This window comes from Zootoca vivipara, chromosome 7 (assembly GCF_965207765.1).
Source record: "Zootoca vivipara chromosome 7, rZooViv2.hap1.1, whole genome shotgun sequence".
NCBI classification, from domain to species: domain Eukaryota; kingdom Metazoa; phylum Chordata; class Lepidosauria; order Squamata; family Lacertidae; genus Zootoca; species Zootoca vivipara.
In genome coordinates, this window is record NC_142590.1 from 32,390,278 (window position 1) to 32,413,665 (window position 23,388).

A 23,388-nucleotide genomic window follows, 5' to 3' on the forward strand; every position below is an offset into this window, starting at 1 on the left:
TGATACCATCCCAGGATTGGAGACTGGGGCTAGTGGGAAAATAGAGTAAAGAAACTGTATTGAGGTGCCAGTGTGTGTATACAATACATACAATGAATAATAATAATAATAATAATAATAATAAATAATTTATACCCCACCCATCTGGCTGGGTTTCCCCAACCACTCTGGGTGGCTTCCAACCAAATATTAAAAACAGTACAGCATCAAACATTAAAAACTTCCCTAAACAGGGAAAAACTTCAGTTGTCTTCTAAAAGTAAAATAATTGCTTATTGCCTTGACATCTGCTGGGAGGGCGTTCCACAGGGCGGGTGCCACTACCGAGAAGGCCCTCTGTCTGGTTCCCTGCAACCTCACTTCTCACAATGAGGGAACCGCCAGAAGGCTCTTGGTGCTGGATCTCAGTGTCCGGGCTGAATGGTGGGGGTGGAGACGCTCCTTCAAATATACAGGACCGAGGCCTTTTAGGGCTTTAAAGGTCAGTACCAACACTTTGAACTGTGCTCGGAAACGTACTGGGAGCCAGTGTAGATCTCTCAGGACCGATGTTATGTGGTCCCAGCGGCCACTCCCAGTCACTAGTCTAGCTGCCGCATTCTGGATTAATTACAATTTCCGGGTCACCTTCAAAGGTAGCCCCACGTAGAGCGCATTGCAGTAGTCCAAGTGGGAGATAACCAGAGTTGGCGAGACAGTCTGCAGGCAGGTAGGGTCTCAGCCTGCATACCATTTGGAGTTGGTGGACAGCCGCCCTGGACACAGAATTAACCTGTGCCTCCATGGACAGCTGTGAGTTCAAAATGACTCCCAGGCTGCGCACCTGGTCCTTCAGGGGCACAGTTACCCCATTCAAGACCAGGGAGTCCTCCACACCTGCCCGCCTCCTGTCCACCAAAAACAGTACTTCTGTCTTGTCAGGATTCAACCTCAATCCGTTAGCCGCCATCCATCCTCCAACTGCCTCTAGGCACTCACTCAGGACCTTCACTGCCTTCACTGGTTCTGATTCGAAAGAGAGGTAGAGCTGGGTGTCATCTGCATACTGATGAACACCCAGCCCAACCCCCCTGATGATCTCTCCCAGCGGCTGCATGTAGATATTAAAACCACCTGCAACACCTGCAAGAAAACATTGCAGTGTATCTTCTCTTCACCTGCTCCCTCCCACCCTCAGATGACCAACATTTCATGCTCCTGATGTTCACTGTCCATGTTCAAGCCCCACTGTTGAGCTTTTGTGGGGGGGTCTATGTGTCTCCTTAAGGCTTTTATGAGTTTTGGTACTTCTGCAAACCTCAGGGTTTCCCTGAGCATTCAGATATCTACCTATTAGAGGATGTGTGTGTGATGGATGAGTCACACAATAAATTATATAACATTACTATATCATCAGAAGTAATAATTAAGCATTCCTGAATTCTAAACATCTTACCTCAGTCTGCCTTGGAGGCGCATAGTTCTCATCTCATCTATGTTAGAAGCAGAGCATAGTACGTACGGATGGTGACTCTGGGATCCACAAATGGACCTATATCTTGTGAAGCAAAATGTCAGTTTTCTCCAGCACTGTGTTATCTTAAGCTGATGCCCAGGGTGTGTAGAGTTCCATTTCCAGGTCCTACATCTGCAAAAAGCAAAAACTCCTGCACACAGCATTCCAGGTTCAGTGGAACAATTCAGGGGAGAAAATGGGGAAAAGGTTGGTCAACACTTCTAATGATGACATATCAAACGTTTCAAGTATAAAGATGCCATTCTGCCACATTTTGGGTGGACTAGATTTGCCCTTCCCACATGCCTGCAGAATGAAGATTAAGTGTGGGGCAAATACTGCCCTTTCTCAGCCAGTTAGCAGTTTCTGCTAGCTGGCTAGATTTATACCATCCATACTTCGAAGCTGCTGTTTCTCTGCCTGTTTCAGATCTGTTTGTTAATAAAGCTAGGACAAACCCCATATGGTTGTCACATATCATTCCGGGTGTGTAGTTATGACAACTAAGCAAAAAATAACAGTCTAAATAATTTTTTTTCAGGGGTAGGTTCTCTGATCTCATTCTAAGATAATATCTATCTATCTTTAATCTTGCAAACGGAAGAAAATCAGCCTCTTTTCTCCTTGGTTATAAATCATCATTAGTATTTAAAGCATAGCAAAGGCCGTAAAAATAATTGCTTGTTTTCCTTTAGGTAGTATGAAGTCGGGAAATGTTTATGTTGACCTAATGTCTTCCTCAAGTGTGCGTTGCATGTTTTAGATTTAGTTAGATTAACTATGGCCAACTCTCTACATTTTGATAAAAACGGGCTATAATGAGCAACGGTATTGAGAATTACCTGTCCTAAAGTGTGCAGTTTCCCCATTTTTCTGTCATCATTACTGGAATTTTTATTTGAGTCTTCTAAGCAATTCACCTCTGAAATACTTCCAAGAATTTTTAAAATACCAACATTGTCTTGAAGCAGTCAAGCCTGCAGATTTCTCTGTCTCTGAAAAAGGGTCTCTAAAAAATAGAAGTCAGTGCATTCCATATTTACATACAAAGGAAAATATGTGACACTGACCAAGCCATGCCAGGAGACAATGGAAAACAGAATTTCTGTCCCGTCTTTCTTTCTCCCTCATGAGCTACCTTTCCTAACATGGATCATATACCTGCATAATTTGCTGTCAACTTAATATGTATCATGCTGTACAAGAACTCACAGGAGGTCAACTGTGGGAGTATACAGTGATCTGTTTTTTTTCAACCCCATTCTTCCCTTTAGGTCTTCATCCTTGGTGGACTTTGACTCTCATTATGCAGTCCCATTCTTACCAATATACCGTACAACTCGCAATAAATTGGATAAATCTCATTTATGTTTCCATTGTTGTTTTCAAGTGCTGAAGGCTTGATTTAAAGTTGAAACCACTGTGTTGGAGTAGATAGAGTTGCTGGGTTGTTGTTGTTTTGTAGTTCTAGAAAAAGTAGTATCTTATAATAGGGATTTACAGTTAAATGTGCTTTGACAGGGTAAAGTACTCTGGGTTTGAAAGTAGTGTGAGGGCAATCGGCTACAAATGATGGTGCATATATTGAAATGAGAAGTTACTGTGTGGTGTCTGGTGGGAAAATGGCATTTTAAAATGTTATTTTATAAAACGCCCACACAATAAAAATATATTAATGTATTTCCCTTTGGTACATGATTCATTTATAACCCTTTTAATATATAGTTCATACATTTTATTTTTTTAATGTGAAATTACCATAATGTACAGTATATATATGTTATGTAAAATATAGAAAATTAAATTATAGCAGCAGAGGAGCTTTAAATATGGACAATGTTTCCAGGTCTGTCTTCCTAGCCACTATTCAGGCAGTGTGGAGCTGAGATCAGCAATCTGGTTTGTGTATGTAAAGAAAGGAAGGAAATTGACTGATTGATGGACTGATTGATGATGGGCAGTAGTCAGAAAGAAACTGGTCTGAGATTTGCAGATGCCTGCAATTAACCAAAAGGGCTCCAAGAGAACACTGTTTGTTTTGGGGAAAACTGGTTTTACATGCTAGCATTATCTGACACTTGTGCTTATGTATATAGTTTTGGCAGACTATTTGTACAACAGCCATTCTGCTAATAGGATCCCTATTCTTGGCATTGTGCAGCAGCCAAATCCTGGGAGTGTCTTGCGCTTGAGAAATACATGGTGCGGGCCTAGCCAAACCCATGCCCTCCAGATGTTTTGGACTACAACTTCCAACCCCCAGCAATTGGCCATGCTAGCTGGGGCTGATGGAAGTTGTAGTTCCATACATCTGGAGGACATGGTTTTGGTTTGCCCTACTATAGTGCATCCATGCAATGGGATGAGCTCCTGTTGCTTTGTCCCAGCTCCTGCCAACTTAGTACTGTACAGTGGTACCTCGGTTTATGAACACAATTGGTTCCGGAAGTCTGTTCATAAACTGAAGCGAACTTTCCCATTGAAAGTAATGGAAAGTGGATTAATCCGTTCCAGACGGGTTTGCGGAGTACTCAACCTGAAGTGTACGTAACCTGAAGTATGGGTGTAATTGGTTCCGGAAGTCTGTTCATAAACTGAAGTGTTCATAAACTGAAGCGAACTTTCCCATTGAAAGTAATGGAAAGTGAATTAATCTGTTCCAGAGGGGTCCACGGCGTTCGTAAACCGAAAATTCGTAAACCGAGGTGTTCATAAACCGAGGTTCTACTGTAGTTCAAAAGCACACCAGTGCAAGTAGATAAATAGGTACCACTGTGGTGGGAAGGTAAACAGTGTTTCTGTGCGCTCTGGCTTCTGTCATGGTGTTCTGTCGCACCAAAAGCGGTTTAGTCATTCTGGCCACATGACCTGGAAAGCTGTCTGTGGACAAACGCCGGCTCCCTCGGCCTGAAAGTAAGATGAGTGCTGCACCCCATAGTCACCTTTGACTGGACTTAACCATCCAGGGGTCCTTTACCTATAGTGCAGCTGGAGTTATACTTGGAGACAGGGGAGCTTGTATTATCACATGTTGTACCAGATGTGCAACCATGTCAACTCTTCAACTTCTTACACTAACATTACATTGGATCTCGCCCCATGTTTCCAGTGACCTTTCATTCAAAAATAAGTGAAGCCCTACAGCATTGTCCCTGGAGCTTTTTATTATTCAAAAAGAGTGCTTATTGAGATTATTTTATTTAAATAATAATAATTGCCTGTGAACTATAAATTACAATCCCTTTCTGATGTAGTTTGACTGACATGGAACATAGTTTGAATCCCCTTATTTTGTGAATGAAATGCAGCCACTAGATCTCTAGAGACTGTTGAGATGATCATGATTTTAATCAACTGAGTTTACTTTAATGGATAATACCTTGAGAGAAAAATTCAAACTACATTTTGGTATGACTTCAGATGTCCAATTCAACATTATTTATGATGGTGTCACTAAAATTTTATTGAGAGAACAACTTTTCCCACTGAAGATTTCTGTTACTATGCAGCGTATGTTATCTCAGCTTTCAGTCAACAAGCCAAGTCAATTTAGTTTAATAATCTGGAGGCTCTTAACTTGTCAAAAGCTCAACATACAGCAGTAACCAAGCCTTCTGTCTAATTATAGCAGATGAAATTTGACATATGTACCCTTTTTAAAACAAAAATTAGTTTTTCTGACAAGGCACACCACCTGCTCTTGCCTCAATCAGCTTTCCTAAAACACAATTGGTATGGCATTTAATAGATAAGAATTCCATATTTAGTTACTTTTCAAAATAACTGGTGAATATAGAATGTTTATAGAAATTGCAAGCACTATGCCTTCCTAAATATATATTTACAATACATTCATTGGGTTGTAACCAAACAGAACCACTGCATAAATCTACAGTTGTGTACCACTGATACAAACTGAGCCACAACAAATTGTTTGGTTAAGTTGGATTGATGGGGAAGTGCTACTGTCATAAATTTAAGGTTTAGCTTTGTTTTATCTAGGCACGTACTTATTCATGCAGTTTTATTTTTACTAATAGAAGTGAATAGTACCATAAATATTTTCAAAATCTGCAGTAAAATTGCCCACAAACATGCAACTGGTGTAACAAATATTCGCCTTTTTTCACTCCAGAGACTCCAGGTGTCAGAAAAACACATACCTAAGAGGCTACCAATATATGTGACTTTCCAACAATATTGTCAAGGGCAGAAAATTTACTTTAAGGATACTGGTTAAAGGGCAGAAAATAAAAACTGAAATTGCAGGACTTTGTAATTTCATGCCTTTATTGATTGCCTCAATTTTTTCATACATACATTCATTCCCTATTTCTTCCATTCCATATTTTAAAACTGAACTTAGAAGGAACTTTTTTTATTACTGACATTCTAGGACAGTAATTTTAGGCCATAGTGAGTGTGGATGTTGAATGTAAATAAAAATTGCTTTGTGGGTAAGGAAAGATAAAATCTGACAAAACACTTATCATGTGAAATTTACTGCGTAGTCTGTACAATCTGAGCAAAGTGCAGCTGTAGAAAATTTAAAAATGAGGGTTTGATGTATGTACCTTACCTGCAGAACTTTATGGGATAATACATTCTCATTATACCATGATAGAATTTGACTATTCATTGTTTTCATTTTTATGCCATGTACAGAGAAGCAAGTAGCCATAAATCTGAGAGCCAAATTTGTCTTATGGCTCAAAACCACTCTCAAAGCAATTGATCAGGCCAGTGTTACTATACCTGTGCTATATTTATATACACGGTAGAAAATTCATAATTTCAAACAGTCAGTTTAACGTACTTTCACTTAATCAAGATGAAAGAATGGTTGTTTGTGCTCAAGCAGAATGAATTTGGGGGGCAGTTGGTGTAATATTCTCCCATCTCACAAATCTTTAGTTCAACACAGTGGTGAAAGGTCGCTGTCCAAAATGTGTGCTTCTGACAGGTCTGTGAGGAGTAACAGAGTGATGCCACTCCCCAGCATATCTGCAGCCCTGCCATTCTTGGCAGCCATGGCGGAAAGTGGGGGCGGGGGAGGATGATTGGGCTCTCTGATCTCTATGCTGGGTATGGGCCAGCTGCTGGCCTCTGGCGGCTGTGAGACTAGCTCAGGGTCCAGTAGGTCCCAGCCTGGCTCAACCCTGCTCCATCCTTAGAACACCCCAGTTTAGGGTTTTCCACTTGACTTAACTTGATGGGATACTTCCCCGTCCTCGACCCAGCAGATTGGATTGTCCCAGAAGAAGAAGACCTGCTAAGTAACTTTACCAAATTACCGGACAAAGAGCAAATAGGTATACTTAGCAAACTGATGAAATTACAGTCTAGGTTGACTAAAATACACCAGCATGGTCAACAAAAAGTAGAAGAAATAATAATAATACATAATCAAACCTTGTACCTGTTAGCTCTCTCCCCAAAATGTATAGCTGAAAAGAGAGCCACCAATGGAACCTTCAAATGTATAGATGCAGAGCTCCAAACCCAGCCCCCTTTAGAATATGACATGGCGAGGAAGAACCCTAACAACGGGACCATAAATTCCTGGCTGAGCTACCAAATATTAGCTCCAAATGAAATAGGTAGCCCTCCTCAAAGAATTATAAAGGATACTGGTCAAACAACAGATTTCCAGTATGCCTCCATCCCAAATGCATATTCAGCAGCCATTAGGTGTCTGGATCAGCAAGCATAGCCAAACTAAACAACAACAACAACAACAACCAATCCTACCCACCCCCAGCCTGACATTTCACTCTTTCATTCTGCATCAGATTATACCAATATTCAAAATTACGACCTTTGGGGTACCTGTATGTGCCTGATAGCACAGTACAATTTTTAAAAATTAAGTCACAGTTAATCCAACATCTTTAAAGTGTGTGATATGCCTCAATGTAGCCATATTAGTGAGATTTACTTTTTCAGATGGGCTGATTTGTAAATGATCTGTTACTGGGTAGAAATGAATCGCAAGGTTTTTAGATGTTAATTGTGTTTCAAGCACAGAATGACTTCTTACAGCAGCAGGAACCAGTGTTTATGCATTGAGTTCCCAAGAGTCTCCATATGAAAAGTCTGGTTGGTGTTTCAAATATTAAATGTGTAATAGTCTGAGTTAAGTATTCTGTCAAATCTGACTAGATAGGAGGTTCTCAGACTCTGCACCCCAGGGCCCGCTTGACCAAAATAAATATTACTTGGGCCCATCAATCACAAAATGGTGGTACAGGCGTGAAGTCCGTTTGTCTTCAGGTACAATGGTGCACTCTTCCATTGTCCCCGAAACAGACAGATGCCAACCAACCAAATTTTTTTTGAAGATGCAAAACTTTCAGTGAAAATTATCTAGACTTTTTCTTCAGCTGCTCAGCATGGGTACCTTATCTCATACATAGCCTACCGGTAATATGAAGTATTTGGATTTAATGTAGTTTACCGTGATTGAGTTTGGAGAGTATGATGGCTGAAGTTCAAATACATTAGCTCAAATAGCCTGTAGATTAGGCTAATAAATTAGCACCAATCTTACTGGTACAGGGGTGCATGGACCTAAATACCTCCATTTCTCATCACAAAGACTCCATTCAAGACTTGTAATTTGAAGAAAGACAGAATATATTTCATTTGAACTCATGCCTTAACAAGTTCTGGACCAGTCCCTGAATACCATTACAGTGGAACCTCTACTCACGACCACAATCCGTTCCGGAGGCCCGTCCTTATGGTGAAACAGGTCGCTGGGAGAGGCGCCATTGTGCGCAGGCAAGGGGGGCAATTGTCTGCTTCTGCGCATGTGCGAACGGTGGCAAACCCGCCAGTTACTTCTGGGTTTGCCGTGGTTGCAACTTGGAACGTCCACAAGTGGAGGCGGTTGTAAGTAGAGGTTCTACTATATTTTTGTGTGCAGTGCTGAAACAAAAAAATATAGGGGGAATTTCCGGGTTGCATTTGTTTATATATACAGTATATGAACATCATCTGCCTATATTTTAAACCAAATTTTAAATGTTAAAATGTTCTTTTTTTGAGGGGGGGATATTTCTTCCCCCACTTTCCTTCTTTTCTTCCTTCTCCTTGCTTATATGGTTGACTTGGCATGCCTTCCTTTTCTGAATTACTTTACTTGAACTTGATCAATCAAGTTGTTGGTTTGAGTCATGATAAATGAATAGAAACTTATAGAAGAATATCAATTCTAGGTTTCTTCAGTTCAGGTCTTTTGTGCATTCCATCTTTTGATCTTCTCCCAAGGTCACTGTTTCAATTATCATATTTTGGCCTTGAAACCATAAATTATAGAGTGTGGGTTTTTTCTGTTTTGACACACTTTCATCTGGTGTAAACACTCGTAATTCTGTTGTGACACTTTCTGAGTAGATTAGGTCTCCTATCTCGAGCCAACACTTTCTAATTCAGTGCTTTTATACAGACGGTTGTCCAGCTTCTAAAAAGTCATAAATCCTCAACTAAAGTATAATATTTAGAGATTTTATCTGTTGGGCTCGATTGGGACTTCAGAACTCCGTTATCCTCCAATCTTTCCTCTTAAGAAACATTTTTGACATGCAGAGTTTGTTGTCCTCTGTCTTTACTTTGAAAAAATGTGTTCTGACCTTCAGTCAGCTATCCTCTGTCTGTTTCAGTCCCTGCATATGAACTTCTTAAGTTTTACCCCTTGACTAAGTCCAAATACAGAAGTCTGTGGTTCTTTTAATATTCGTGATTTATAATCAAACTAATTGGGTTATTTTGTGTTTATAAAAACACCTTTGAAAAAGTCATGTGTTGTGTAATTGGTTTGCATTAATAATTGCAATGTATGTATGTATGTATGTATGTATGTATGTATGTATGTATGTATGTATATGTATGCATGATTTTAAAAGTTCATATCCTGCCCACCCTTAAAAAGAACCCTGGGTCTCTTATAATAATAAAATGTAAGGCAACATAAAATGAAACCCACATTAAACAGCATTCATAATAATACAATAATACATTTGTTGTTGTCGTTTAGTCATGTCCAACTCTTCGTGACCCCATGGACCAGAGCACGCCAGGCACTCCTGTCTTGCACTGCCTCCCACAGTCTGGTCAGACTCATGTTGATGGCTTTGAGAACACTGTCCAACCATCTCGTCCTCTGTCGTCCCCTTCTCCTTGTGCCCTCCATCTTTCCCAATGAGTTTTCTCTTCTCATGATACATAGGAATAATACATAGGAAGCCAGAAATTCCTGCAAACAGCAAATCAGCCAGTCCTAAGGCCAAAGTATAATGTATGGACAAATGGGGGGGGGGGGAGTGAAAAATGCTCCGCTAAAGGCTTTTTTTACATAACCTGGTTTGATCAAGCTCCTGAAAGCATATAGTGTCAAAGATAGCCAGATCCTCAACAAAAAGGAGATTCCACCGGGTGAACATCACCGCAGAAAATGCCCTGCATTTTGTCAGCACCCATTCCACCTCAGATAGCCAAGGAATCTTAAGCAAGACCTCACATGCTGAACATATGGGGGGGAAACCATGTAGAAGGAGGTGCTTCTCAGGGTACTCAGATACCGTGCCATTTAGGGCGATAATTATTTTTCTCAGTAGATAGTAATAGGGCAGTTTGTTTTCTTTTATTCATCACCAAAAATGATGTTTAAAAGTTACCGGTATCTTTCCAGTTTAAATATTTTTATGTAACACAGCTTTACAAATTTTAAGATTGTGCAGGTTAGGAGTAGGAATAGATACTTGACAAGTATGCATTTATACTTTGTGAAAAACATTTCATTTTCAAGGCTTGGCTCTAACCATGCTGCTTTTGTCATCAAATTTGATGTCAATCATAAAGGAGAGATTGTAGCATGAATGAGATTTAAATGTGCATAAATCAATCTTTCTTGGGGGACCTATGACTCTTACAATAACAAACACAAGCAGACTCGGTTGAGGTTTCTTCAAGAGGACTGTCAAATTTCGGCTTCATTAGGTTCATATCGACTATTTCCAAGGAATGGCATTTGGCAGGGTCCTCAGAAATCTGGATCTCTAAATCTAGTTTCATTTAAAGTATATTGTCTATTATATCCTGTCCGTGGAACAGAGTGCTGAAATCAGGCAGGCAAAATGTGCTGATTTCCTTGTAAAAGTGATGTGCAACACCGTGAGTCCACAGTGGTTGGGCAGAACCATCCAGAAGAAATTAGATCCCTAGACAATAATAACCTCCTGGCCAGGAAGATATGAAAACTAATACTGTTAGCTTCTTCCTTTAATAAAGCAAGGGCACTCTTCCCCCAAGGACTAAAAATGGCATGCTTGCCTATATGTGATCTATCTTTACCAATAGCAGAATTCACTAATTGAAGATAAAACAATTTGCACTCTGAATGATAACAAGATAGTGCTTCATCAAAATCCTTCTCTCCTTCATTACTTATTTTAAGGATTGGTCTTATTTCACTACATAGCAATTATACCTTCTCCAAACCTGAGGCCTTGGGGGGGGGGAGAGATTCTTCTAATATAACACACGTTAACACCAACATTTCCCTCTCTATTTCAGCTATTGCAACAAAGATGTCATTAGCAGACTCAGCAGCCTACATCTAAGCTAAATTTTACTTCATCTTTACATATATCTGCTAAATAATGTAAGGTAGCAATGTTGAACACAGCACATAATGACTGCACTTTATCACTTGCAACTGAATTGCAATTCCAAAGCTGAATAGTCTATCCAGCAAATATTAGGTACTGCTTTTATCAGGAAAATAGGCATAAGTGCTTATTATATATTATTTGTCTTTCATTATCATCTGGAAAATACCAACTAGGGTAGAGTCCCACTGTGCTAAGCCTATATTGTAACAGTTGCAAGCCCTTTTCCACAAAGACATATAATTGTTTGTATATGCCTTATGATGCAATGCAGGCAGCTATTCCTTTGCAGGAAGAATGGTTAAGTGATCCATGGTGGAGAGTTTTATTTAATGCCGAGATATTTATTGTGCCTCTTTTTCTTAAGCCAATAATTAAGATTTTAGTTGATTAATAGATCCGTACAGTAGGCTAGTACCTAGGCAAATGCCTATCCTCCATATACAGTGCTACCTCGGGTTAAGAACTTAATACGTTCTGGAGGTCCGTTCTTAACTTGAAACTGTTCTTAACATGAGGCACCACTTTAGCTAATGGGGCCTCCCACTGCCGCCGCTCCGTCACCATGCAATTTCTGTTCTCATCCTGAAGCAAAGTTCTTAACCCAAGGTACTATTTCTGGGTTAGTGGAGTCGGTAACCTGAAGCGTCTGTAACCTAAAGCATCTGTAACCCGAGGTACCACTGTACAGACAAGCAAGAGACACTCTTAGAGCATTCCAGGCAGGCGAAAACACTCAAGAAGGGTGCAAAGTAAAGCCAGTGATAAAGCTGGGTGATATATCAGTATATCGTCCAACACCGGTTTGAAGTTCACATCGTGATACTTGTTTCATAATACAGTGGTAGCTTGGTTTACAACCATAATCTCTTCCGGAGGTCTGTTTGTAAACCAAAACAGATTGTAACCCAAGGTACGCTTTCGCCAATGGGGCCTCCAAAAAAAATTGGTTCATAATCCAAAGAAATGGGTTGTAATCCCCCCCAAAAGGTTGCAACACGGGACATGCACTTCCAGGTTTGACGTGTTTGTAATCCAAGACGTATGCAAACCAAGACGTATGCAAACCAAGGTACCACTATATTAGAACTGGCAATATATCACGAATCACCATGTGATTTTGGAGATTCCCCTCCTCCCCCAGGCTTCCTACTACAGCCCAGAGATGAATTCCCCTGAAACATTTGAAAACATCAAACATCAAGTTTGATGTTAGCTTATTCGTCCATTCTAATACAGGTCGGAATGAAGAACCTTGGGCCTGGAGGACAAATGCATCCCTCCATGACTCTCCATGAATCTCCAAAAGCTTTTAAATGATTTAATGTGGAGTTTGGAAAGACAGCATGGCTAAGTGTCTTGTCTCTTAGTGCGGTAGTACTGTTGTTGATGCCACTTGTTTGACAGGGAGGTTTGATAAAGGGGTATTAATTAATATACTGTATACAGATAGAGAAAAGCAAGGAACAGCTGGAGAGGTCACACAGGTCAAGACAAGGAGTCTGTGCCTAGTGGACTTCCCAGATGGCAACACATTCCAATAGATCATGCCTCAGAGATTTGGCAAGCTACAAAATGAACTAGCATCTGGTCTCTTAGGCTTCTTTCTCTTTCTTTTCCTAATAGCCAGACTTCCTTAAGGTTGATTTAGCCCCAAGGCAGTCACAATCCCACAACCGACACCAAGATGTTCTCATAATAAATTCTCATTCCAGGCATCATTTTAAGCTAAGCAGAATTAGGTTCTGCTATATTTAATCATTATTTAACAAATAGTCACTTGACCTTCGCATCTAATTTGAATACTTTTAGGGTTCTTCAGAATAACATATCCGTATGTTTTCCAATTTGAGAATGATTATAAAGGGATGGGAAGTAGCACAGCTCTTTGAAATTGAAGAGATCTAACCCAAATGTCTCTCAACATAGTGCATTACTGCCAACAGCCTAATTAACAGATATAGATGTTGCAGAAAATGAACATTCAAGAGCTAAAATATGTTTAGGCCTCAGACGATGTGGAACTGGTGGGTCACCTGTGGCCAAGGAGGTCATGTAGGCCGGGCCAATAAGGCCACATGAGTCGGATCAAGGAAGTCACATGGGTAGGACCAAGTTCTGGTTTTTTTCCCCATCCTCCTCCCTTGCAAAAGTGTGAATACTAAAGTACTGAGTGCATAACTGAAATGAAAAGTGTCTAAGCTTGTTCTAGAAGGGGTCCCTGGCATCACTATAACCAGGCGTTACTCAGAAGTAAGCCCCATTAAATTCCATAGCAATGGCTCCCACATAGCACTGGAGCATGAATTGGTTAGTCTTAAGTGATACACAGAGCTGTTAACCAGCTCTCCCCCAAACTATCAGCCCTATCGAAAAAATATTATCCCCTATACCTTGACTTATTCACTTCTATGCCTTTTCCCAAAATGTGGAAGGATAATAAATGGACGAGAGTGTAGGAAGCCAGGGTTAAAATCACCACTTGTCTCCCTGGGTGTCCTTGGCCTTATTCACTGTCAGTCTATTTCTCAGTGTTGTGAGGATAATATGTGGAACAGGAGACTCGTGAATACTATGAAAGGAAACCAGGCTTACTTGTTCAACACAGTTGAACTTATTTGGTTCAACACAGAATAGCTGGTCATGGGAAGGTAGCAACAGGAACAAGCCACTTCTATTGGGTCTGGTGGCTATCTTAGGCTGCAGTTCCAACCATGTCTACTCTGAAACAAGTCCTATTAAAGTCAATGAAGCATACTGTACACTGAAATCAATATGCAACTGATATGCAATTTAAAACATTATTAGAAATATAATTCAGGTTAACAGTTTCCCAAGATTATATACTTTAATATACAGATACTGCACTAACTAAAAGCTGGCTCGGTGCAATAGATAGATAGATAGATAGATAGATAGATAGATAGATAGACAGACAGACAGACAGACAGATGGGAGGGGGGTTATTGGGTTGTTTTTGTTTTGATTATCTATTTTGTGGTTTTATTTTCTGATTTTTTCTTGCAAACCACCCTGAGACCTGACGGTATAGAGCGGTATATAAATTTAATAAATAAATAAATAGTTATGTTCTCAGGACCCAACTTACCCAGAAGCTGTCTGCAGACAAACGCCAGCTCCCTCGGCCTATAGAGCAAGATGAGCGCCACAACCACAGAGTCATCCACGACTGGACCTAACGGGTCAGGGGTACCTTTTAAGATTGTGTTTTAATGTTGTAACCCACCTTAGGGTGAAGGGTGCATAATTAACAGCAACAGTAAGCAATCACGCTGGTGAAAAAGATGCTGGCTTTGCGCTTTAGCTGGCCTACAAGTTTGGTGGCTTGAAGATTTATTTTTAGTCATATCCATATGTATGCACCTAGAAGTCCATTTTGTCCTGTTTCTGCATTAACATGTATACATTGGGATAAGCATTTAAATGTGCACTTTTTGTTTTTGTTTTTTAAAAAAACCCTTCTCAAAATATGTATTTTATGTATTTTTAAGTCACAGCTCTGTGCAATTAGTGCTAAAACAGCATTGCTGGGTTTTTATTTTGTAGATTTGTATCCTTCAGTTCTGGGAATAAGCCAATCTTGTGACTGCTTGGCAATACCAGGACAGAGAAGCCCCACTGATTCTATGAAGACAAAAGGTCTGGTGTCAACAGGTTGTGGGTGTCAGGCACTGAAGTTTGTCTTTTAGCAGCTGCTGTATCCTATCTACCAGAAGAAATATGAATATTTCATTTACTTACTTTTAATTACCTTTCTAATATTACATTTAAAAAAATAAAACAGATGCATTGTAGATCTGATGTGTTTGCATTTGTACAATCTGGATATGATTTATTAAGCTTGAAGTTCATATGAAGGAAAGCAGATTTGCATAATTTTCTGCTTGCTTAAGAAGTCACAACAGTCCAGATTATGTAGTGAATTGAGGAAACTGTTTTAATATGATAAGATGAAATACCACCTACAGTATGCTTGATCTTCCTAGCTTGATTTTTGATCTAAATGAAAAGTTGGTTTGTCATACTGATTTCTAATTTAACTTTGCTTTGTAATCAAAGGAAGGAAAGTGTAAAAGAGAACTCCATTTGCTTCAGCAACACTGAAAATTCAGGTGATTAGTGAGGCCTACAAAGTGTTTAAAGCTGAGGGTATTGCTCATGCAAATGAAAGTTCCTGAATTGGGGCCTTGATTTTATATTCTGTAAATTTATTGTATTAGGTGAAGATTCCCAAGAAGGAGTTAAAGGGATGTTTTGTTCATGTCATACTCTGTGCATAATAAGAAGCAAATAACTCAACACAAATTGGAAATTGTCAAGAGCGTGACAGCTGTGCTTCTGACTTCTCTTACAAGGAAATGAGGGAAATTTTTAGGTCTGCTATTCAAAACACAATTAAATTGCCAACTCAGGGGACTGCAGCACCACAAAGCAAACAAAATGGGATGAACTTGTGTGTATTTCTTCCATTAATTTTATTGCATCTCTTGTGTTTCATACTCTGCTAAGCTCAGAAAGGACCTTTAATTAGCAAATATCCAGGTATATTTATTTGTTATGATGATTAATGCAATATTGCAATTGACATGATGCTCTGTTGGGTTACCTGTTATTTCTCTGATACCTTTAAAGAGAACCCTGGGAGGGGAAGCTCTCTATGCTCACTCACAATATTTTCCAAGCAACAGGTTGATCAGACTATTTCTGGTCCATGTCACTTTTGCACCTATTCATCCATAAAGCCATTCTCTCCTATTTTTGCATTCATCTGCTTTTTTTAAAAAAAAAAAACCAAAACCAAAAAAGTCCATTTAAATTTCTGTGGGTTGTCTCCAACAAAGTTATTTGCTCATGGTCTCCGTCACCTCTCCATGTGCCCCCCCCCAATCTCCTCCAGAGGGCTTTGGAGAGTTGCCAGGAAACGCCCTACGCTATGCATCCAGCTCCCCCGCCCCAGCCCCTCATTCCTTCCGATTTTGGGGCCAGGTGCTGGGCGAACTGTGGATGAGACTGCCCCCCCAAAAAAAAACTGGGGCGGGGGGTTGGGAGGCTGATTACTCCCATCTCAGCCTCTAATTACCAGTGCGAACAGCTGTGATGGAATTTCAGCCATCTCTGTGGCGCCAAGCCGGCAGTCTATTCAAGAGGGCTGGGGGGGGGGCAGAACAGATTTGCAGGGGGGAATGTGGGGAAAGGAGAGGGCAAGTAAGTTCCACTTCACAGGCTGAAGTCCTTGAGCTAAAGGGATGACTTTGTTAGATACAACCATATGTATGAATGCATGTTTGTATTTAAATGTTTGAAGACTGCTTTTTAGGGTTAAGCCAAATGTATGTATTTAAATGTTTGAATACTGCTTTTATGGTTAAGCCAAATCAAACTTTTTCCATCATATATACAGAAGTAGCTTTGGGTCACTTTGTATGAAAAAGCGGCTAATAAATTCAATAATAATATAACTATTATTCATTGTTAAATTTGTATACCGCCCTTCATCCAAAGATCCCGGGATAGTTCACAGCAGAAAAATACAAAATAAGAATACAAAATACATAATAAAACAAACTAATAACTCCCCTCCCACAAACACATTTAAGAAGCCATAGAATGGTCATCAGCCAAGCACCTGGTTGAAGAGAAACATTTTCACCTGGTGCCTAAAGATATGAAATGAAGGCTCCAGGTGAGCATTCCATGAACGGGGAGCCACTGTAAAAAAATACATTTTCTCATGTTGCCCCTCTCCGGACCTCTCATGGAGGAGGCATATGAAGAAGGGCCTCCAATGATGATCACAGGGTCTGGGTTGGTTCATATGATGAGAGGCAGGTCTTTGAAATATTGCGGTCCTGAGCCATTTAGGGCTTTATAGGTTGAAATCAGAGCTTTGAATTGGATCTGGAAATTAATTGGAAGCCAGTGTAATAGAGCCAGGATTTATGGCTCAAACCATCTGGCCTTAGCAGCCTGAACACCGAATTCAGAACTATAAAGCACCAATTTCAACCTTGATAACACAATACATTACAAGTATTGCCAAAGAAGCATTACTTTTTCAAACTTACTTTTTTAGGTCGCTATTGAAAGATGAAAGTCCTTGATTGTCTGGAAGATGAGAGAGCATTTGTATCTGATACTGGCACCTGAAATTTAGAGAGCATGAATATTAAGATCATAGATCCTGTGGGTGGACCAGGAACAATCTAGTTCCAAGAATAGAACATAAGAAGCATCTTGCTTGATTAGACCAAAGGCATATTTAGTAGAGATGTGTAGTGGCCCCAATATTCACCTTGTATCTATCTGTGTTTCTTTTAATTGCATTCTATTTCTGAGTTGTTCTGTGTTTCCTCTACTTAAATATGTAATTCAGGTTTTGTGCCACTCTGTTTAAAATAAATCTCTCTGTTCCTCATTCACTATAATGGGGAATCTAAAAATGGCTGCATCTTCCCCCCCCCCGCCCCTTTTGACCAAAGTAGATGAAATTTACAAGCATAGAAGCCTATCCAGAGTGTATTATGTCTGCTAAATTGCAGAGAGTCTAGAGGATTTTTTTGTTGGCAAAGTTCCTCCATAATCCATATTAGCACAATACCTGTATCATACCTGCTAAAACTTCGTAAGATTCACATTTTTGAGAGGGAGTGGGGGCTTCTTCCTCTTAACTAAACATAATTAAAAGTTCACTGAGTGGTATGTATCTTTGGGTGTGGATTTTTGCAGGTTCAGACCGTTCCAGAGCTTGTTTGTGTCTTGCATTGCACCATGAACCTAGCCAGCTGCCTGCAGAGTTCTGAACAGCTCTAGGGTTGTTGCTGCTGCTGTTAAAGCACAGCAATGTAGATTTTTAAAAAATGTTTTAAAAACATTTGCCTTTTAAAGAAATTTTCCATTGCTGTGCTTTAACAACAAAAATAAATAAATAAACGCAGAGTTCTTCAATGCTTTGCAGACATTTTGGACAGCCTCGCTTCTTGGAGAGCCCATGGATGTAAAGATACACCTTTGCTTCTTGAACCCCTCTTCTACATGCTGTGTTAACTACAAAACATGGTTTTCACCAAAGTAGAGAGTATATATGTTTCTTTTAAATTTACTTTTCCCTCCCATGTCTAAGATAATGTTTTACAGTGAACCCTGTGCATGTTTAATTTTTTTAAATGGTTGCCTTTTGTTTTTAGCTGTTTCTATTTTAGTTATAAGCCACCTTGGGTCTCATCAGGGAGAAAGGTGGGATATAAAAAAATATAACCACAACAATGAGATTTAGGAAACACAACAAGAGCAACAGAGATTTTGGAAAACACAGATAAATAAGGGCAGAAAATATATAAACAACAGGAAGATAAAGCAACACAAAACTTTTGACTTGGGTTTATTAATGTTACCCTTTGAGACAGGGAGGGGAGAAAGCACCCCAAATTACTCCACCTCATCTCATTATTTAACTCCCACCAAGAGCTTCTACACCCCACTACCACCTAGTACAGTATCCCGCTCTCACAATAGCCAACCAGATGCCTATGCCAGAAGCTGTACACGGATGCAACAGCCCACTTATACATACCTCTGAAGGCAATACACAACAATCATCATCAGTAGCTCTCAATAAGGTAGAAAACCACCATAAACCAACCAGTGTGAAGGCAAACACACACAAACAAACCCATCCCTAGAATAACACAAATTGCCCAATTTACAGTGTGCCATACATAAGAGATTAAGAAGCCTTGTATAACATCTGCTATTCATGTTAATACGAAGAATTTCTGCCATAATACCATTTGGCCATATTTTTCAGTGCTTCAGTGCATAGTTTCTTTGTCCATTCAGACTTCAGAAAGTTATTTCCTGAAGATCTCAAAAAAATGGCTAGTGTAGTATCAGACAGAAAACTGTTACATTTTGATTTTTTTTATATAAAAAAATATGTTGCTCCTTTTCAAGGCCCCTTGATCGTGGACAGATGCTTTCTAGAGCCTTCTCCTAACACCCATCGTGATTTGAGGCAGAACAATGCTCTTTTGTGTAGGCCCGCAGCATTCTGTGCAAATGGCCTCCGTGGCTAGTGTAGTGCACTAAATGATGCAGAGATTTCCTTTCAATTCGTGTCATGTGATGTGTCAGTCTTTGCCAACCAGTTCAATTGCTATCTGTGCATTCTCTTTGTTAATAGTTATTCCTGCTGGCTGCCATAAGGTCTAGCTTTAAGCTCAATTTTCAAAGAGCGTATCCAGCATTCACAACATGTAGAGGTCTGTATACATTCATCATGCGGAGGTGAATCTCAGTTGGCAAGATCTCCTCAGCTGTGAGAAATTCAATTACTGTTTGCTACTCAAAATGTGCATCAGTGGCAGTTGTCATTCTGAACTACCTGCTTCTGTTCCTCTTTGGTGTGAGAGAAGCAGGGGTGGTGGAACTTTTCTTGGAAACAGGCTGGAATGCTCATATAATCTGCTATCATAGTATCTGACATTGTTAGAGAAATAGAGGAGTACTTCCTCCCAATGTACATTGCCATAACAGGGATGAGAAGAGTATCAGGAGACATACTTCATCACCATTGCCAGGCTGATAGGCTGATAGGCCATGAGACAACAGCTGCTCCAGCTGCTTCCCCAGCCTGGAGTGGCCAGGCACACACAACCCTTGACTGGGTAGAGGGGAAGGTATTTAATTTGTAGTCTACAAAAGTTATCAGCACAGAGCTTGAACAATGCAAAATATCTGTTTGGAGCAATGCATTTATTATTATTACTGTATTATTATTATTATTATTATTATTAATTTATTTAGAAAAAGAGGTGCTGGGACTCACCATGAATACCTCCCTTGTTCTCTTATAATGGCAATGACACCCCCCTGAGTTCTGGCTGAAAGAAAGCCCTGGTTTGGGGCCGAGTTGAATTAGTAGCAGTTGCAGAAGCCGTTTTCTGTGCCAAAGTCAGGACAAGGAAAATGACCCAAAGGTCTTTTCTCTGGATGTTGGTGGTGAGAATGGGTTGCAAAACTTACTACATTATCAGCATCTTTGGATTATGCTTGCCAGGCACAGATGATCTGGTCTATGGTTGGATGTACTAAGAATTATTGACCGTGATTCCCGAACAGTGTGGAATCTTTGCTGGACTCTACACAGAAGGTATGACACGAACCAGAAACCCCCTGATAAATGAATCACATTTCTTACAGATGGAGACTAGCCTCAGCTTCTAGGATAGTCATGGCAGTGGAGGCTAGTACATTATATGCACTAGCCAAAAACCAGTTGAAGGCTTTTTACAAGGCATTTAAAGGCACAGGTCAGAATGAAGTGTGGATTAGGTTCCTTGCTGCAAAGTCCGTGACTAATTATGGCTGGGACAAAGAGAGCTTTTTAAAATTCACAAATGAAATCTAAAGGTTCAGTTTATTAGCTGAACACATGGAATTGATACGGGCCATTTAAACAAAAAACAAAAAACTTTGCCTTTGAATAATTTGCTTCAGCAACTCCAACATTGTTTAATTCATTCTGACAACTTTGACTTTATTTAATTTGCTTCATCAGCCTCAACCCCATTTATTTCACCTGCTCTGCCTGTGTTCTGTATTCAAGCCTTTGTGCAAAATTGAGGTCAGACCTTCATTTGCATTTCTACTTCTCTCAACTTAGCCCTTGATGTGAATTGTGGGTAGTGAATTAAATGCATTGTTGTCTATTTTGGAAGTTGATTGCCAAAACATCTTGCTTTACAGATACCTTTGCTACTGCCAAAGAACTTTAAATGAAAGCTTAGAGAGTCGCACAGCTCATTTGCTTACCTTTATCTTAATGTTATAAATCAATAACAACTGCAGATGCCCCAATTTCCTTAAACACATGAATCAGAGAAAAGTAGAAATGGATTTTGCTTTTAGATTGGCATTTATGCTTTTAAAGTTGCGTTGGAATTCAGTCGGTATATTTTGGGAGGAACAATAATTTCAAGTGCTCAGAGGCATAGACCCCAAGCTAGCTGCTTTTGTGTGAGTGAAGCTGGACACACATACACAACTCTACAGCCATGTCTGTAATCACAAAGGCTCACTCATTGCCCCATAACAGAAGGAGGAGTGAAGATGGAGAAGAAATAAGTTTTAAATGGAATTACAGTGGATGCTCGGGTTGCAAACGTGATCCGTGCGGGAGGCACGTTCGCAACCTGCAGTGTTCGCAACCCATGTCTGCGCACGTGCGGGTTGCAATTCAGCACTTCTGCACATGCACAAAGCGTGATTTAGCACTTCTGGGCATGCTTACGCACTGAAGCCCAGAAGTAACCCATTCCGGGACTTCCGGGTTCGGCGCGGAGCGCAACCCGAAAAGACGCAACCTGAAGCGGCTGTAACCCAAGGTATGACTGTACAGTATACCGGAAACTGGTCATTCCCACCTGCTTGAGACCACCTCTTGTATTGAGTGTCTGCTTATGTCCCAGCCTCCTGTGCATTTCTCAAAAGCTCAACTACTTTATATGCAAAACTATACACAACAAGTAATACATCATATATACAACATTTATAAAAGAGTCAAATGAAGATGGAACTACTATGTACTACATTTATGCAGCATAAATTCACGGATAGTGAATGCAGGGGGGGGCGTGCGATTAAGGGCAGCAGCAAGCAGGAGATTGGCAGCAGCGATTGGGCAGGTGATTGGTGACTGTGGCAAGGCCTGCTACCGATTGGCTGTGGCAATTGGGCAGGCAATTGGCGGCTGTGGCGAGGCGGGCAGGCAATTGGCAGCTGTGGCAAGTGGGCAGGTGGGCTGTTGCTGGCGGTGAGCAGGTAGACAATTGGCGGCTGTGGCGAGGTGTGCGATCGGCAGTGGCTGTGGCAAGCAATTGGCAGTGGCAGGCAGGCGATTGGTGGAAGTGACTTCCCCCACCCGCCAAAAAAGCTAAACAACTTAATTTCTTAATTTTGGGTTTAAAAAAATAGGGGTCGTATTATACATGGGGGCGCCTTATACACGGAAAAATACGGTAAGTATTTTTAAACAGTTGTGTGCATTGTTGTATGCTTAATACATATATTGTGTGAGAATTGTTCATATTTTTAGCATATTTTTGTCAAGATTAAGAAGCAAGGACACAGAAATTAAGAGGGGGAAAATCTGTGTGAATAAACTAGACACTGAGATTTTAGGGGGGGGAAACGTCTCTAAAGAAAAGATAGACATCTTGTTTCTGGGGGCATAGTAATGTGCTGCATCTTCAAAGGCCCAGGGCTGGTGCGCCAACATAGGTAAAGGTAAAGGGACAGGGACACCTGACCATTAAGTCCAGTTGTGACCGACTCTGGGGTTGCGGCGCTCATCTCGCGTTATTGGCCGAGGGAGCCGGCATACAGCTTCCAGGTCATGTGGCCAGCATGACAAAGCTGCTTCTGGCAAACCAGAGCAGCACACGGAAACGCCGTCGTTTACCTTCCCGCTGTAGCGGTACCTATTTATCTACTTGCACTTTGACACGCTTTCGAACTGCTAGGTTGGCAGGGACTGGGACTGAGCAACGGGAGCTCACCCCGTAGCAGGGATTTGAACTGCCGACCTTCTGATCGGCAAGCCCTAGGCTCAGTGGTTTAACCCACAGCGCCACCCACACCAACATACCAGTACTTAAACTGCATTGTTATTGCATGGTGTAGCCACTAGTGCGCTGAAACTTTATGAACATCTAGCTGTAGCAAGTGCCCAGAAAGGAAGGGTCTCTAATATATTCCCTAAAATCGCGGTTCTCTCCAGTTACTATTTTGAAATCAGTGTGGGAGCCAGATCCTATAGGTGAACTAGATGAACTGGATGATGATGATGATGATGATTGAATAATTATACCACCCTATGCCTGCAGATCTCAGGGCAGTTCACAGGATAAAATCAGAATATAAACCACAAAGTACATAAGCAAAATAAAAACAACAACAACCCAATAACGCCCCCCCACACACACACACACACATTTTAGAAGGACATAGAAAGATTCTCAATAGCCTAAGTTCTGGTCTACTTGTTCCTTTAAGTCCATGTCTACTAACATTAGGGAGAATTCTTTGAATGTGGTCCACTATTGGTTTTAAACTCCGGTCTGACTAGCTCGTATGGTGAGATCAAGTTCCCCTTTATGCTGGCAAAGTTATAGTTTATGAGGAACAGTTTTTCATGTGTAGGCT

At 40.5% G+C, this 23,388-nt stretch overlaps 1 protein-coding gene and 1 long non-coding RNA gene across 3 annotated transcripts in view; one reads left to right on the forward strand and one right to left on the reverse strand.

Annotated features, from left to right (window-relative positions):
• The window catches only part of NEGR1 (neuronal growth regulator 1), a 438,504-nt gene that overhangs the window by 406,074 nt on the left and 9,042 nt on the right, over positions 1 to 23,388 (forward strand). The gene's annotated exons all lie outside the window — the stretch shown is intronic.
• LOC132592434 (uncharacterized) overlaps positions 17,251 to 23,388 on the reverse strand; it is an 84,551-nt gene continuing 78,413 nt past the window's right edge. Inside the window, exon 3 of the long non-coding RNA XR_009557889.2 lies at positions 17,251 to 17,330. This is a non-coding gene — a long non-coding RNA (uncharacterized LOC132592434). The remainder of the gene's footprint in view (positions 17,331 to 23,388) is intronic.